Below are 14,805 nucleotides of genomic sequence, written 5' to 3' on the forward strand. Positions count from 1 at the left end.
AAGCGGGGGCAGCGCCCCCTCGGAAGAGGCAACCAACGCGCCGCGACCCAAGCGGGAGGCGCACAGGTCGCGAGGTTGTGGGGTTGCAGGGCAGGCTGCGCGATGCGCAAGGCGGGCCCGCGCCGCACTCGTCTCCGCCCCCGCTAGCGAGACGGTCACGTGCTGCGGAGGCGCTGCCCCCAGCGGGCGGTGGCGGGCAGGAAGGGCGGGGCGGGGCCAGGCCAGCCGCCGCGGAGCTCCGAGGCGCCGCGCCGGCGGTGCGGGGGTCGCCCGGAGCAGGGTGCGGACCGGGCGCGTGCACCACGCGGGGGTGAGTGCGAGCCGGGGCGGGGACGGCGGCTCGCCAGCCGCGCGCGCCGGGCCGGCCAGTGCAGCGGGGAGGGAAGGGGGAGGAGCCAGAGAGCGCGCGGGCGGTGGAGGGGGAGGGGCGGGGCGGAGCTGCGGCGCGCGAGCCCGCCAGAATAGGGGAGGGGCGGGAGCAGCCGCTGAGCGCGCGCAGGGCCGGCCGCCGTGAGCGTGGGGCGAGCGTGGGCCGCGGCGCGGCAGTGTGACTCCTTCCCGCGACCCTCCTCCCGGCCCCCGGCGGGGGCACTGTGCGGCGGCCGTAGCGGCGCCGGAGCCCGCAAGGCCGAGCAGGCGGCCGTGCCGGGGCATGGTGGTCCGGGGCAACGCGGAAGGTGAGCGACCCCCGGGCCGGCGGCGGGCGTGGGGGAGGGGTGGGACCGGACACGCGTCGCCCGGAGGCGCCGCAGACCCGCCCGGCGGCGGCCGGAGCGCGGACGGCCTGAGGCGGGGCTGGGGAGGGAGCGCCGGTCCGGACACGGCAGGCCGTCCTCTCGCGGCCTGGGCGGCCCGCGGCGTCCCCGAGCGCGCCAGCTGCCGGGTTATGTAACGCGTGACCTCCCCTTCCCCCTCCGCCATGGCGCGGCCGGCCGGGCGCCGCCGACCCCGCCGCCCGTCCACGGCAGCCCGGCGCGATAGACTCGCACGGCGGCCCTTCCCTCGGTGCTCCACGGGTCCCGCCGGCGGACGCCACCCCCGGCCCCGCTTACACCGCGCCGCAAACTCCTTCCTCCTGCGTCGGCGCCCGGGCCGGCCATTCAGCCCCGCGCCATTCATTCATGCGCGCGTTCGGTCGTAGGTTCATCAAGCAGCGCAGGATGTCGGCGGGGGCCGGGCGCTGGTGGTCTCCGCCCGGCCTCCCGCCACGCCATCCCTCCCCCCACACCGTGACCCCTGCCTCCGACGCCCCTCCCCCGCGCTGGTTCCCGAAATCCGTGTCCGACTAGCTGAAGGCAATTTTTAGTCACTTAGTTTTCCTTGTTACCTGTTTCCTTAATATGCAGGGCACCTTTCCCCAACTGTCCTTACAAGTGCCCTTTTCACACTTCCACTCCCTATTAAAATGACTGAGCCCCTGTGTAGACCGAAAGGGGCTTTTCCTTGTGTATTTCACTGCTCTTACTACCTAAACCCAGTCTGTGAGGAAATAACGTACCTTAATATATCACTCTTAATTGAGTCCCCCTTGTTTAAAACAAAATAATTGCAGATGGTGTAAGTTTACTATTTCTGTCTTCACGCCTTTGCAGATCATGTATAAAGCGGAAATGGTATCATTTAGGTGAACATAATGTTAGAATAGTACATCTCATAAAAGTACCTGTAACTAACTTTTAAGGACTTTAATGTACCGGTTCTTCATTCTATGTGTCTGTCTGGGCTGTCTGGCCTCTCCGCGTTAATCTTCAAGAGTTAGCTGTTTGTTCGTTAGGATTTGTTGCACCATTACGTCGGTTCTTGCTGTGGAGTACACAGTAATCCAGCCTTTGGGGGAACGGTCGACCTGCTTCCCAAACTTCCCATCTCTGCTTTCCCGCATAGCTTTGTCTTAGCCAGTGCAAGTGCTGCTAGCAAGTGGTTGCCTCCCAGTGTTTCCTATGCTGGATTCTTGGAGGTTCCCCTAAAGTCCCTCTTCAATGAATTTTACTCAGGTTTAGAAGGATCTCCATTCAGTTCTTAAGGCTGTTTATTTGCCACTTAGATTCTACGTGTGTCGTGATGATTATCTTTTTGTCCATATCCTCTTTTTCTCCATCAGTCCGTACCAAACTCATCTTTTGTCATAGAACATTACTCCTATTTTATGGTAAACAGTACATAGTTAAGGTTTTTTTTCCCTTAAAAAGGTAGGAATCACTCTGGTAGGATTAATGTTTCTGATATTTGAAGTGGAAAATAATTTTTCAAAATAATGTGTTTGAATAGTTAGGATCACTCCCTTTTCCCCACTCCAACTGCAAAACTCAGCTCCACATAAAAGAAAGAAACCCTGTCCTCACCAGCAACAAGCTAGTCATGAATAATGTTGGGAAGACTACATATATTTGATAGTTCTTTCTTTGACAGTTGCTGTAGTGGAAAGATAAGAACTTTAGAGTTAGATGTAAATCTAAATTCTGTCTTATTAGCTGTGTGACCTTGGACGATTTAAGTTACTAAATCTGATTTTTTCCTCAGGTGTAGAATGAAGACATTATTTCCTGCCTTGGATAGTTAAGGATTAAATGAGTCTTTAAATGTAAGGCATCTAGTGAGTATCTGGTACACAGTGATGCTCAATTAATACATACATATTCCCTCTGGTATACTTTTTATGCAATTCACAATCTAGAATGAACCAGGATATGCTGGAAACAAAGCATGAGAAGAGAGCTGATCAGAAGAGGTGCTAGGTACTCCTTATCTCCAGGTTAATGAACAAGCTCTAAGCTAAACAGCGGTGAAGCTCTTTCTTTGTTTCTCAAGAATGTACACGTGTATGTGGCATATTATACATTATAGAATATAGAACAGAACACTTATAAATGAAGGAAGTATGTTTTTGGTTTTTTTTTTTTTAGAGAGAGAGTGTGCGCCCAGGGCTAGGGTAGGGGAGCAGAGGGAGAGAGAATCTTAAGCAGGCTCCACTCTGGGTTTGATCTCACAACCCTGAGATCATGACCTGAGCTGAAATCGAGAGTTGGACACTTAACTGACTGAGCCACCCAAATGCCCCTGAAGGAAATATGTTTTCATCTTTTTTTCTGCTATATATAGCACCAACTGAAGCGTTAACTTGGATATTAAAAAAGAATCTTATTTTTTTTAAAGTCAAGTCAGGAAGGGGGGATGAAAATGAAGGGAGGAAGCATATTTTAAAAAGTCTTTTTTAGAGACAGTTGGGTTGCATGCTCTTTTCGTGTCTCATCTACTTATAAACAGTACATGAATCTTAGTCTGAGTTCCAGTATTTCTTCCTTAGACTGTTGGAACAGTGCCCTCCCTGGTATGCCTGTTTCTCTTGCTTTTCTTCCTGACTGATCCCCACATAAGAATCAGAGCGATCTTTTTATTTTTTAATTTTATTTATTTGAGAGAGAGAGACAACAGGCATGGGTGGGGGCAGGAGCAGAGAGAAGGAGAGGGACAAGCAGACTCTCTGCTGAGCCTGACACTGTGCTCCGTCCCAGGATCCTGAGATCATGACCTGAGCCGAAGTCAGATGCTTAACTGACTGAGCCACCCAGGCGCGCCCAGAACAAGCTTTTTAAAGACATTAATCATACTGTCGTTCTTGTGCTCAAAACCCTTTGAAAGCCTCCTGTTACCCTTAGTATTGAGTCTGAACTCCTAACCACAGCCCCCTGGGGTATTATATGATTTGGCAGCTGCCAATCCTAATTGGACCTCTTACCATGTGACTCTTCATCACCCTGCCCCCGTCCCCTGGTACTTTCGCCATTTCTTGAACTAACCAAACTGTTCCTACCTTAGGGGTGTAAAACTTGCTGTTCTCTTAGTTGGGCCACCCCTTCCTCCTGGTGGTTATCTTGCCTTTACATCTTCTGTTTGCTGGTCAGATGTCATCACCTCAGAGAGGCCTTCCTCGATCCCTAAAATAGAAACCACCCCTCTGCCACTTTTGATGCTGTCATTTTAATTCTCGTTCATAACACTTAGTACTATGCCAGGTGAAGATACACTGTTCACTTATCAGTTTTCCCCATATGCTTGTTTGCTCCAAGGCCTCTCTCCCACTAGAGGGCAGGGGCCTTGTCTGACTTGTTCTCAAAGCTCTATCCGCCGTGCTCAGAACTCTTACCTGGTAGGTGGTCAACAAAACTTGTAAATGAGTGAATGGTATACTTAATTTAAACATTGTTCTGTAATCAGAGCCTGGGTTAGAATCCTGTCTCCTACTATTTACTGATTCTGTAGTCTTGGGCAAGTTAATATCTTTTTATGCCTCAGTTTGCTCATCTGTGAGATGGGGGACCATATGTACCTTGTAGGATTGTGGCGAGTAATAATTGAGTTAGTATATGTAAAGTGCTTAGAACAGAGTTATTTTATAGTTTCTAGAAATAGTATTTGAAATTAACTTGGAATTTTGTGTTTTTGCATGAGACAAGGGTATAATCATTGAATTTTGTGTTTATTTTGGTATTATTTTTGGCTACCAAAGTCATATTTATGGAACTCTTATTTAAAATAAATATATTTTGTGGATGTCTAGAATGGACTAAAAATACATTGTTGAGAGTGGCGACTAGTATTGGTCTTAATGTGGAAGTCATCTTTTTCATTCTCAGATCTGTGGAAGATGCTGGAGAGATTCTCTCTCCTAGCAGCTGCCCGCCAGAGTAGCTTTTACATATTTCCCTTTGAAGTTCTGCTGGAAATAGGACCTTGCTGGAGGCTGAAGATAGAAAATCCTTGAAGATCCAGTTGAAGGATGAGTCCCATAGTATTTGGGAAAAGGACAGGTGTTCTATCATCTTTTGTGTTCAGTTTCTGCTATTTTTTGTTATGGATTTTCCCCCCAAAATTGTGTTTGGTTCTTAATGAGAACATGTAGTGACCCAACTATATATCTTTTTTTTTTTTTTTTTTTTTTTAAGATTTGTTCGTTTGAGAGAGGGAGAGAGCATGCACTTAGGGCAGAGGGGTAGGGCAGAGGGAGGGGGGAGAGAGAATCCAAAGCAGACTCTGCACCAAGTGTGGATACCGACAGGGGGCTCAATCTCATGACCCTGAGATCACCATCCTGAGATCATGAACTGAGCTGAAACCAAGAGTCAGATACCCAACTAACTGCACTACCCAGGCCCCCCTACATCATATCTTTTTTTCCCCTTTCTGCTCATCTTTCCATAATGTGATTATGTTATTTCTTTAGTATTTTACAGAAACAGAGAAGAAAGAATGAATGGGGACAAACAGTAACGTTGTAATAATAGAACTCTGAGCTAATGCAACTTGAATTGTTAGAAACTAAGATTCTCCCTGTAGTAACCGCACTTGCTTGGTACCACTTATTTTTACTTAGTCCACATATCTTTAGTAAAATGCCTCTTTGTAGGGACATGTTTTATTTCTGAGTCTCAACTGTAACTAGTAGTATCCTCTGTGGGCCTTAAACTTAAGGAAAAAATCAAAATATTGCTTCTCTGTGTAACATTTGTTCCAAAATTTAATAATAATTGTTATTAAACATTTACTGCGTGTCAGGCTCTGCTAAGCACAGTGTCTCATTTAAGATGCATAACCGCTCTCAGGCAGGCATGGTTTTAGAGAAACAGATTCAGATAATGTTGCTTGGGGCCAGTCACATAGGTAAGAAAGGAGCCAGGATTTCAGTCTACTCCTACCTTATTCCATAACCTGGGGCATAACCACTTTTCTCTGAGACACATTAAAACAAGTTTGGAAACTTGCTGTTATGTTTTATCGTGTTATATGTGTGTGGTGTTCCTCAAACTACAAGTCATTTCATTGTTTGTGGGTAAGTTTTCTTTGATTTAACTATTATACTTAAATGCCCATGTGTTCTATAAGTGAAAAATGTTTTGATAGGTTGATGATAGGCAAAATCTTTTTTCCTCATCTTATTACAGAGTGAAATAAGTCAAAGAATGCGTGTCGTGGAAGGTCAGCTTGTAAATAGTTTGAAAAAGTTTTGCATGTAATAAATAATGCATCAGATTTAAGAAAACATGGGTATCTTTCAATTTGCTTAAGGCTAAAGATTTCAGGTAGCAAGTAAATAATAAAAATTAAGGATGTGTTTCTGCTGATTATGGAGCAAAACTTTACCATCTTTGTGTTTAGTAGGTGAGGAAGGTATTATCCAGTCATATTAAAATATGCCTTCTCATGTAGGCAGGTAGCTGCCTATACACACAGGTTAGTTTGAGTAATTTTTTAAAAGATTTATTTTTTTTAGAGAGCCAGCATGCAAGCAGGGGGAGGGGCAGAGAAAGAGGAACTTAAGCAGACTCCCCGCTGAGTGTGGAGCCCAAGCAGGACTTGATCTCAAGGACCCTGAGATGATGATCAGGCTGAAACCGAGAGTCAGACGCTTAACTGACTAAGCCACCCAGCCACCCCTAGTTTGAGTAATTTTTTAAAGACCATTCTGGTCTTGTGGCTTTATGCTTGAATTAAAGATTAGTTAAGGATGGGCAAAAAAGTTCGTTGTGATGTGAATGATACTTACTTGAATCCAGTGTCTGAGTAAACAAAATGGTGCTTAGTGGCTTCAGTCATTCCTGATGTAACCAAGGCTAAAATGAGCTTTTTGGACATTTAGTTAGAAAATAAGAGCTGAAGTCCATCATTTCTACTCTTGAGATTACTAAGAATGAACTTAATATATTTTTATCACTTAGGCATTAGTCTTAATTGTGATTTAGATTCCTTTGTCTTTTAAATGTTTTCATCAAAGTTCTGAATTTTAAAGTAAGTTCTATTCTTAAAGCATTTTTTCAGAAAATTAAATTGGACAATCCCGAATTTAAAAAAATATTTTAGGGGCGCCTGGGTGGCACAGTGGTTGGGCGTCTGCCTTCGGCTCAGGGCGTGATCCCGGCGTTATGGGATAGAGCCCCGCATCAGGCTCCTCCGCTAGGAGCCTGCTTCTTCCTCTCCCACTCCCCCTGCTTGTGTTCCCTCTCTCGCTGGCTGTCTCTATCTCTTCAAATAAATAAAAAATTTAAAAAAAAATATTTTAAGTTTCTTCTTTTATATTTTTGAGAGCATAACCAAAAATGTCCTTTACTTTTTGTAATGGTTTATGCCTTAAAAGTGTTTTTACTTGGCTTTTTCTCATGCAGTTCCTATAAGAGAGAGGTCAGACAGTATATCCTGTTGTATAGCTGCAGTGTGATTCTGGCACCAACTACCCAAAGTTAGGGGCGCTTGGGTGGCTCAGACGGTTAAGCATCTGCCTTCGGCTCAGGTCATGATCTCCAGGTCCTGGGATCAAACCCCGTGTCCGGCTCCCAGCTCAGCAGGGAATCTGCTTCTCCCTCTGCCTGCCTCTGCCCCTGCTTGTGCTCTCTTTTTCTCTCTCTGTCTTTCTCTGGTGAATAAATAAAATCTTAAAAAAAAAAAAAAAAAGGCAGAAAAACAAACTACCCAAAGTTAGGGCAGACATCACAGGTTAAGGGCACAGTCCACAAGATTCTCTTCACTTAAGATACCCACTGCAGTCTCCAGGGTTTCCAGGCCACCTGTACTTCTCCCAAATTTGGGAGTTCCCACTACTCCCTCCGATTTGATAATTTGCTAGAGTGACTCAGAACTCAGGAAAAGTACTTGCACGCACTGTTCTTGGAATTATAGTTTTATTATAAAGGATACAAATCAGGGCAAGCCAAATGAAGAGATACCTAGAGAGAGGTCTGGAAGGATCCCAAATATGAAGCTTCCATGTTGTCAGGATGTGTTATCCTTCTGCTGCATTGATACGTGATTAACAAACAGGGAGACTCACTTAAGCCTTGGTGTCCAGAGTTTTTTGTTTGTTTGTTTTTTTGTTTTTTGTTTTTTTTTAAAGATTTTATTTATTTATTCAACAGAGAGACAGCCAGCGAGAGAGGGAACACAAGCAGGGGGAGTGGGAGAGGAAGAAGCAGGCTCATTGCGGAGGAGCCTGATGTGGGGCTCGATCCCATAACGCCGGGATCACGCCCTGAGCTGAAGGCAGATGCTTAACCGCTGTGCCACCCAGGCACCCCTGGTGTCCAGAGTTTTTATTGGAGTTTTATTACATAGGCATGATTAATTGAATTATTGTCCACATGGTGAATCAGTCTCCAACTCCCCCCTCTTCCAGGAGGTCAGGCTGATATCATGTGGCTCAAAGCCCTAACCATCTAATCACTTTACTGGCCTTTCTTTTTTCTATGTTTTAAAATATTATTTATTTATTTGAGAGAGAGGGAAAGAGTCTGAAGCAGACTCAGTATTGAGCACAAAGCCGGATTCGAGCCTGGATACCACAACTGCAATATCATGACCTAAGCCAAAGCCAAGAGTTAGACGCTTCACCGACTGAACCACCCAGGCACCTCTCACTTTCCCGGCCTTTCAAGTATGGCTAGCCCCATCTTAAAACTAGGGGTCCACTGAAAGTTCTATGTTAATATAAAAAGATGTCCTAGGAGCCCACCAAGGATAACAAAGATTCTCACATCAGTTGTAAAATTCCAAGGACTTAGAATCTCCATCCCAGGAATCAGGGACAAAAGCCAGCCAAATTTTGTACAACAATAGCTGAAGAAACCGGGGATGTACTGTATGGTGACTAACATAATATAATAAAAAATCATTAAAAAAAAAATAGCTGAAGAAGTGTGAACAGACATTTGCCTAATTTGTGACAGTTGAAACTAGAAGATATCTCTGAAGTAGTAGCCCAGTGATCTCCATTACTGAAAATCGTAACAGGTTGGATTAGAATATATGTATGTAGAAAGATTGCTTTCTGTTGAAAATTGTAACAATTTCTTTTATCAATACAATTGTGTTTAAAATCTGGGTGGATATTCATTTGAGTCATATACTTACATAAATTGTGTTGTACGTAAGTTTATAAGCTACATACTTTTTAGTATTTTAAAAGCTCAATAATTTTGGCTGTCAAAGTTTTGTTTTTGGTGTATTTGAATTTGTAGTTTTAGACTAGGGTTGTTGTTAGTGTTAAGTGAGAGGAAATTTAAATCTGAGGTGAGATTTTTGTTAGTGAGGTGGAGGTGTTGATAATGTATCCATTGGTTGGTAGCGTTGTAAAGTGTTTCTAGTAACTTAATTGCCATTTTGAATTTCAGCTCTTGAGTTACTAGCTGTTGAGGTTTACAGTGTTGAAGGTTGATAATGTTCTTCTCATGTCGTTTATGCCCAGTAGAAAATCTTATTTCTGATTGTTTCATCTGAAGGTTATATTACATTCTCTTGGAACTCACTGAATGTTTCTCAGAAATAGAGTCTATTACCTAAGTAAACTTTCATTGAGTAAGATTCCTAGTGTTTTTTGAGGAATGCAGCATCTTCTATTTGGAATGTCATATCATTTTCAGGATTGGTGGGTTTTGTTGGTGGAATTTTTTTTTTTTTTTTTTTTTTTTTTGAGATTTTGTTTATTTGAGAGAGAAAGCATGAGAAGGGTGAGAGTCGAAGAAGCAGACTCCTTGCTGAGCAGGGAGCCTGATAGCGGGACTCAATCCTGGGACTCTGGGATCATGACCTGAGCCAAAGGCAGACGCCTAACTGACGTTAGGCGCCCTTTTGGTGTTTTTAATATATGATAAGGAGTTCTAGGTGTGAAGCAAAGGGAAAAGAGGCCAGAAAGTTAAAGCAAGGGTGATCTCTTAAACATTCTACTCCCTTTATTTCCACTTGCAGCTACATTTAATATAAGGATTCGTGAGAAAAGAGATTTTTAACAGATGGAACTGATAGCAGATCTAGAAAAGAGTGAGGTTGACCGTATTTTTGAATTGCAGTTATTCAGAGGAATTAGTTTTTAGTTGTAAGTCATTACGTATGCCAGCTTATTTTCTGGGTTTGGAGGTCTAATGCATTTACAGGTAGAAGACACGGGACGAGGATCTGCTGAGAACGGGTTTACGGACGGGTTTGTAGGTGAGGCGCAGGACGTGGAACCTCTCCCTGGCTGTGTGCAGCCGTCCCCATCCTCCGGCATTCACACGTGCAAATTGACTCTCCCTTTCCCAACTTTTACAAGGTACGGTTCAAACTCCTTAGTGTGATATTCAGAACCTTCTGTTATATTTCCTCAACCACCTTACAGGTTATCACTACCCCTTTCCATGTGTCAGCCCAGCATGTTGCCTTAATTATCTTTTTTCTTTTGTGTTTTTGCTCAGGAATTTTCTTCTTCCTGAAATCCCCCCCCCCTTCTGCCCATTAAAATCCTACTCATTGTTCTCAGTGCATATCTACCTCTTCAGTGAAGCCTTCTTGAATCTCTTCCCCAACTTGAGATTCGTTGCTGCCTTCTGTGCATTGATTCCTTGTCGTCAGTGCCGCTGGTGTAGATTCCTGTCTTGTAGTTTCACACAGATCTTTGTTCTCTAGTAGATGGCGTTGGATTGTGGTTTATACTTACTTTACTCACCTTGAAAACTGTAAGTTACAGTAAATCTGTGAATAAGGAGTAAGCTGTTAGATCAGACCTGGAATTTTGGGAGAGGGAGTGCAAGGCACAGGATGAGAGAGAGCTTGTTACCTAATGTAATCAAAACCTTGATCTGGTGAGTTGCATTTACTCCTGTTGTTCTGTTTACTGTACATTATAGCAGCTTTCTTTCTCCTTGGTATATTCGGTCTCGTCTGAACTTCTCCTGTACTTGTCTCTGTTTGCAATTACCACTCTAGATACACTGCAGGCAAAAATCAGTGGCTCTCCCACGTGAGCATTACCTGGGAACTTCTTAGAAATGGAGATTCCCGGCCCCACTCCAGACCCGCTAAATGAGAAACTTTGGAGTTGGGACTCAGCAGTCTTTGTTAACTGGGCCTCCAGAATACTCTGGTGCCTGCTCAAGTATGAGGACTACTGAAGATATAATCCCCTCTTCTTTTATATTACCTCCTTTATTCTCCAGGTATATTCTGTCCTTGTTACTAAACTTCTACTGTGGCCTTTGAAATCCTTGATTTACTGCAACCTTGAACTTTCCTATGGATAATTATTTGGCTTCCCTGTGAGAATATACCACTTTTTCTTAGCGAAGATCTCTGGCTTTTTATGCCTTCTTCTAGACTCAGTTTTTTAACCACGTCATCTGCAGAAGAACATTCTTTTGTTTTACTTTGTACCTTGAGCCCTGCTTTTGGACATGCTGACTTTGAGATGCATGTGGGACATCCTAGTGGAGATGTTTAATAAGCAATTGGGCCACATGGTTTGGAGTTTTCATAAAGTCAGGAAAATTGAGGGAAGGTGTTTAGAAACCATTTAATTTCGTTACACCCTGGAGAGTCAGAGAAGGCGGTTCTTCGTACTTTATTAAAATCGCAGTCTTCATTTCTTTCCTTTCCCTTCTATGGAAATCTGTAATTACAGGGAAGAAAATTATTAGTAATTCTTTTAGAACGCCTCCTTCAGCTTGTACTCAAATGACTGATTTTGCGAAATCAATCATCTTTTTGTATTTTTGTTGTTATAACAAAGAGGATAAGAGAGAAAGTTCTTTGTTATGTTGAATTGTTTGGGATAGATACTTTCCTTTTAATAAGATCAGTCTCAAACTGGGATATTACAAATATTTGTTGTGCATTTTCAGTTTTAATATATCCAAATATTTTTCTTCTACATCTTGTTTTTCTCTTTATCTGTATGTAGTTTATGTAAATACTGACTCTAAATCATCATATTAAAATGCTGAAATGTACTTGTATTCATTAGGATACAGGCTAAGCTGCTGTAACAGAAACTTAGGAACACAGCGATGCAAACAATATTGAAGTTTTTCTCTCTCCTGTAATAGTAGATGGGCAGTCCACAGTGGGTGAGGAACTGCAGGGGTTGTGTTGTTTTGTTTAAGTTATTCATGGTCTCAGGTTCCTTCTGTTTGCTTAGCCATCCCCTGTGGTATTGTTCTCTTTTTCAGGTTGAAGCCAAGTTACCTCATAGCTGCATACCAGAAAAGGAAATAAATACTTTCCTTTAAGAAGATGGCACAGATTATTTTTTTATACGTATTATTCTGCTCATATCTCATTGGCCAGAACTTAGTCACATGGCCATGCCTGATTTTAAAGGAGCCTAGGAAATGTAGTCTCTAGTTGGTAACTCTGCTTCCCATTTGGGGGTGGGAGAAGTGTTCTATTACTAAAAAAAAGAAAGGAAGAATGAATAGTGGAGGACAGTTGTCATTCTGTCACTCCAGAGTTCGGGAGTTCAAGACCACTCTCATTTATGATACCAAGTGCAAGTTTGGGGATTCCCCAGACTATCCTTAGGTTCAGCAATTCATGAGAAGGACTCAGAACTCTTGCAAACTGTTGTACTCATGGTTATGATTTATTCAGTGAAAGGTATAGATTAAAACCAGCCAAGGAGAAAGGCACATGGGGCACACAGGTGGAACTTGGAGTTGTCCTCTCTCACTGGAGTCTAGGACAGCACTAATTTCTGGCAACGAGTGACAATACACACAAAGTATTGCCAACCAGGGAGGCTTACCCAAGCCTTAATGTCCAGAGTTTTTATTGGAGTTTGGTCATACAGATATGCTTGGCTGCACACATGGCTGACCTTCAGTCTCTAGTCTCTCAGGAGGTCAATGATGCATGACCCGGAGCTTCTACCATAAATCACATTGTTAGACTATTTGGAGTGGCTCATAGTCCCTGGGTAAACAAAGACATTTATCAAGCAGGACATTCCAGGGGCTTAGAGGTTACCTCCCAGGAACCAAGGGCAAAGGTTAGACCTTTTTGAGTAAGGTTAATTCTTCACCAGATAGCCACTTCTGTGGATAGGCACATCTCGTTTTCTGGAAGTATAGACAGAGTTGCATAATATATATGCTTTCATTCTAAAAGCTTTTTTTTTTTTTCCCCTTAAGTGAATAGATGCGTAGAGTCATGCACATTTTAAAAACTGCAAGAGACTAGACTTCTGTCAGGTTCAACTCTATCCACAAACGAAGAACTGGAATCTGCTTGTGACTTGCTTAAGGTCAGAGAACCAGTTAACAAAGTTGATACTGTTTCTGAATCTCTACTTCTTATGAGTATGGACTACTTACAGTTAGAGTCGGGATAGAACTTTATTTGTAGGACCTATTTTCTTCCTTCGTCCATGCATATATACCATACATATCTGGGAGCTACTGTATCTGACCCAGACAGGGGCTGGATTCGAAGCATCTCTTTTGTTGAATTGCATTAGGCTGGTTCAATTCAAAATAAATATTCTTGCTTTTCAGATGTTTATTATATTGATAGCATTGTTAGTTTTCCCACTGAAGATTGTAAATATTTTTATACAAGTTAAGTATGATTTTGTACCACCAACCAGCAATGCAGCCTTATCGAAAGCCTTTAGTCTTTCTACCCTAGGAGGAAACTGTGCAAAATAACTGTAGGTAGGTATTTGGACTACCTACTCCACAGATTGTTGTGAACATAAATAGTAAATGTAAAGATCTCTTTGAAAAAATCTAAGTACTGGAAATGTAAAATATTACTAGTGGTGTGTTTAAATTTAAGGAATTTAAATTTAAATGTTAAAAATTTAATGCTGAAAGGAAGGAAATACAAAGTAACAGTCAAGAGGTGAAATTTTTTTTAAGATTTTATTTATTCGAAGAGAACAAGTGAGCACAAGTGGGGGAGGAGACAGAAGGAGAAGCAAGACTCCCTGCCGTTTCGGGACCCTGAGATCATGACCTGAGCTGAAGGCAGATACTTAACCAACTAAGGCACTCAGGCGCCCCAAGAGGTGAAATTTTTAAAAGATGGTGAGAATATGGTAATTTTCTCCCATTTTCTGTTTCCTCTATTTCTCTTTTCTTCAGTAAACGTGTAGTTTTTTTATAAATAGAGCAAGGAAAACTTTTTTAAAAAGGGATGCCTAGCAAGACCAAATACCAGCAACATGACAAAGCAGTGTATATACGCAAGTCACGAATAGGGTGGATAATAGGAAATTTCTCAAGAAAAGATGGAAAGATCAGACTCACTTCTAGAAAAGGTTTATGTACCCAAGTCTATCATCTGTTATTTAGACGGTGCTGTGTGTGTTGTAGCCACTTTTTTTTTTGGGTGGTTTAAAGTTCTTTGATTTCTGTGTTTATCTGGTGTCGGTCAAGAAGGTTATCTCCTATAGTTGGGGAATTATTTCATTGCAGCCAAAAACAGTTGGTCGTAGGAAAATGTCTCAGTATACTGAAGGTGAAGGAGCCAGGTTAAAAAGTTTTTTGAAAGGGTCCTATTAGGTTAGGAATAATACCTGTTGAAATATCTTGACATTTTATTTTTATACATTTTTCAAAGGTGTTTTAAATACACACAGTATTATCCTTAGGATGTAAACTGTCAGTTTGATTTTGAATCCCTAAAAGCGAGTATATGGTAAAGTCTAGAGTCACTGGTTGTGCTTCTTGGAAATAGTTACAAGGGCCTAATGTCCATCACCTAGGTGTCTGACTTTTGTTTTTAATAGATTGAGGAGAGTCTTTTCGAAATCAAAACCTGACTAGTGTGTGGGATACGTCTAGAAGAAAATTCTGCTTCCCTGGATTATGAAATTCAAGAATCTGTGCCCTTACAATTTCAGCAGTCTGAGAACTGTAGACAACGATGGTCTCTGTGGTTGAATCAAACCAAAACCTCAAAACAGCTGTATCTTTCTATTTAAATATTACATAAAAAGCTGTTTATCTGGTAATACAGGCTTTACCATTTAAGGACACATAAGAGCATGTGGGAGCAGGCGTTGCAAGT

At 42.8% G+C, this 14,805-nt stretch overlaps 1 protein-coding gene across 5 annotated transcripts in view; it reads left to right on the plus strand.

The window, feature by feature from the left end:
* Positions 1-221: 221 nt before the first annotated feature.
* REV1 (REV1 DNA directed polymerase) overlaps positions 222-14,805 on the plus strand; it is a 92,625-nt gene continuing 78,041 nt past the window's right edge. For 2 of the 5 annotated variants that reach the window (XM_026487772.4, XM_048222739.2), the window contains exon 1: positions 222-310. The gene's annotated coding sequence lies outside the window, so the exon portion shown is untranslated. Of the gene's footprint in view, positions 311-487; positions 678-12,923; positions 13,037-14,805 lie in introns of those variants that run through there. The other 3 variants (XM_026487764.4, XM_026487780.4, XM_048222738.2) reach the window with 2 other exon arrangements.

Source organism: Ursus arctos, unplaced genomic scaffold (genome assembly GCF_023065955.2).
Source record: "Ursus arctos isolate Adak ecotype North America unplaced genomic scaffold, UrsArc2.0 scaffold_8, whole genome shotgun sequence".
NCBI lineage: Eukaryota > Metazoa > Chordata > Mammalia > Carnivora > Ursidae > Ursus > Ursus arctos.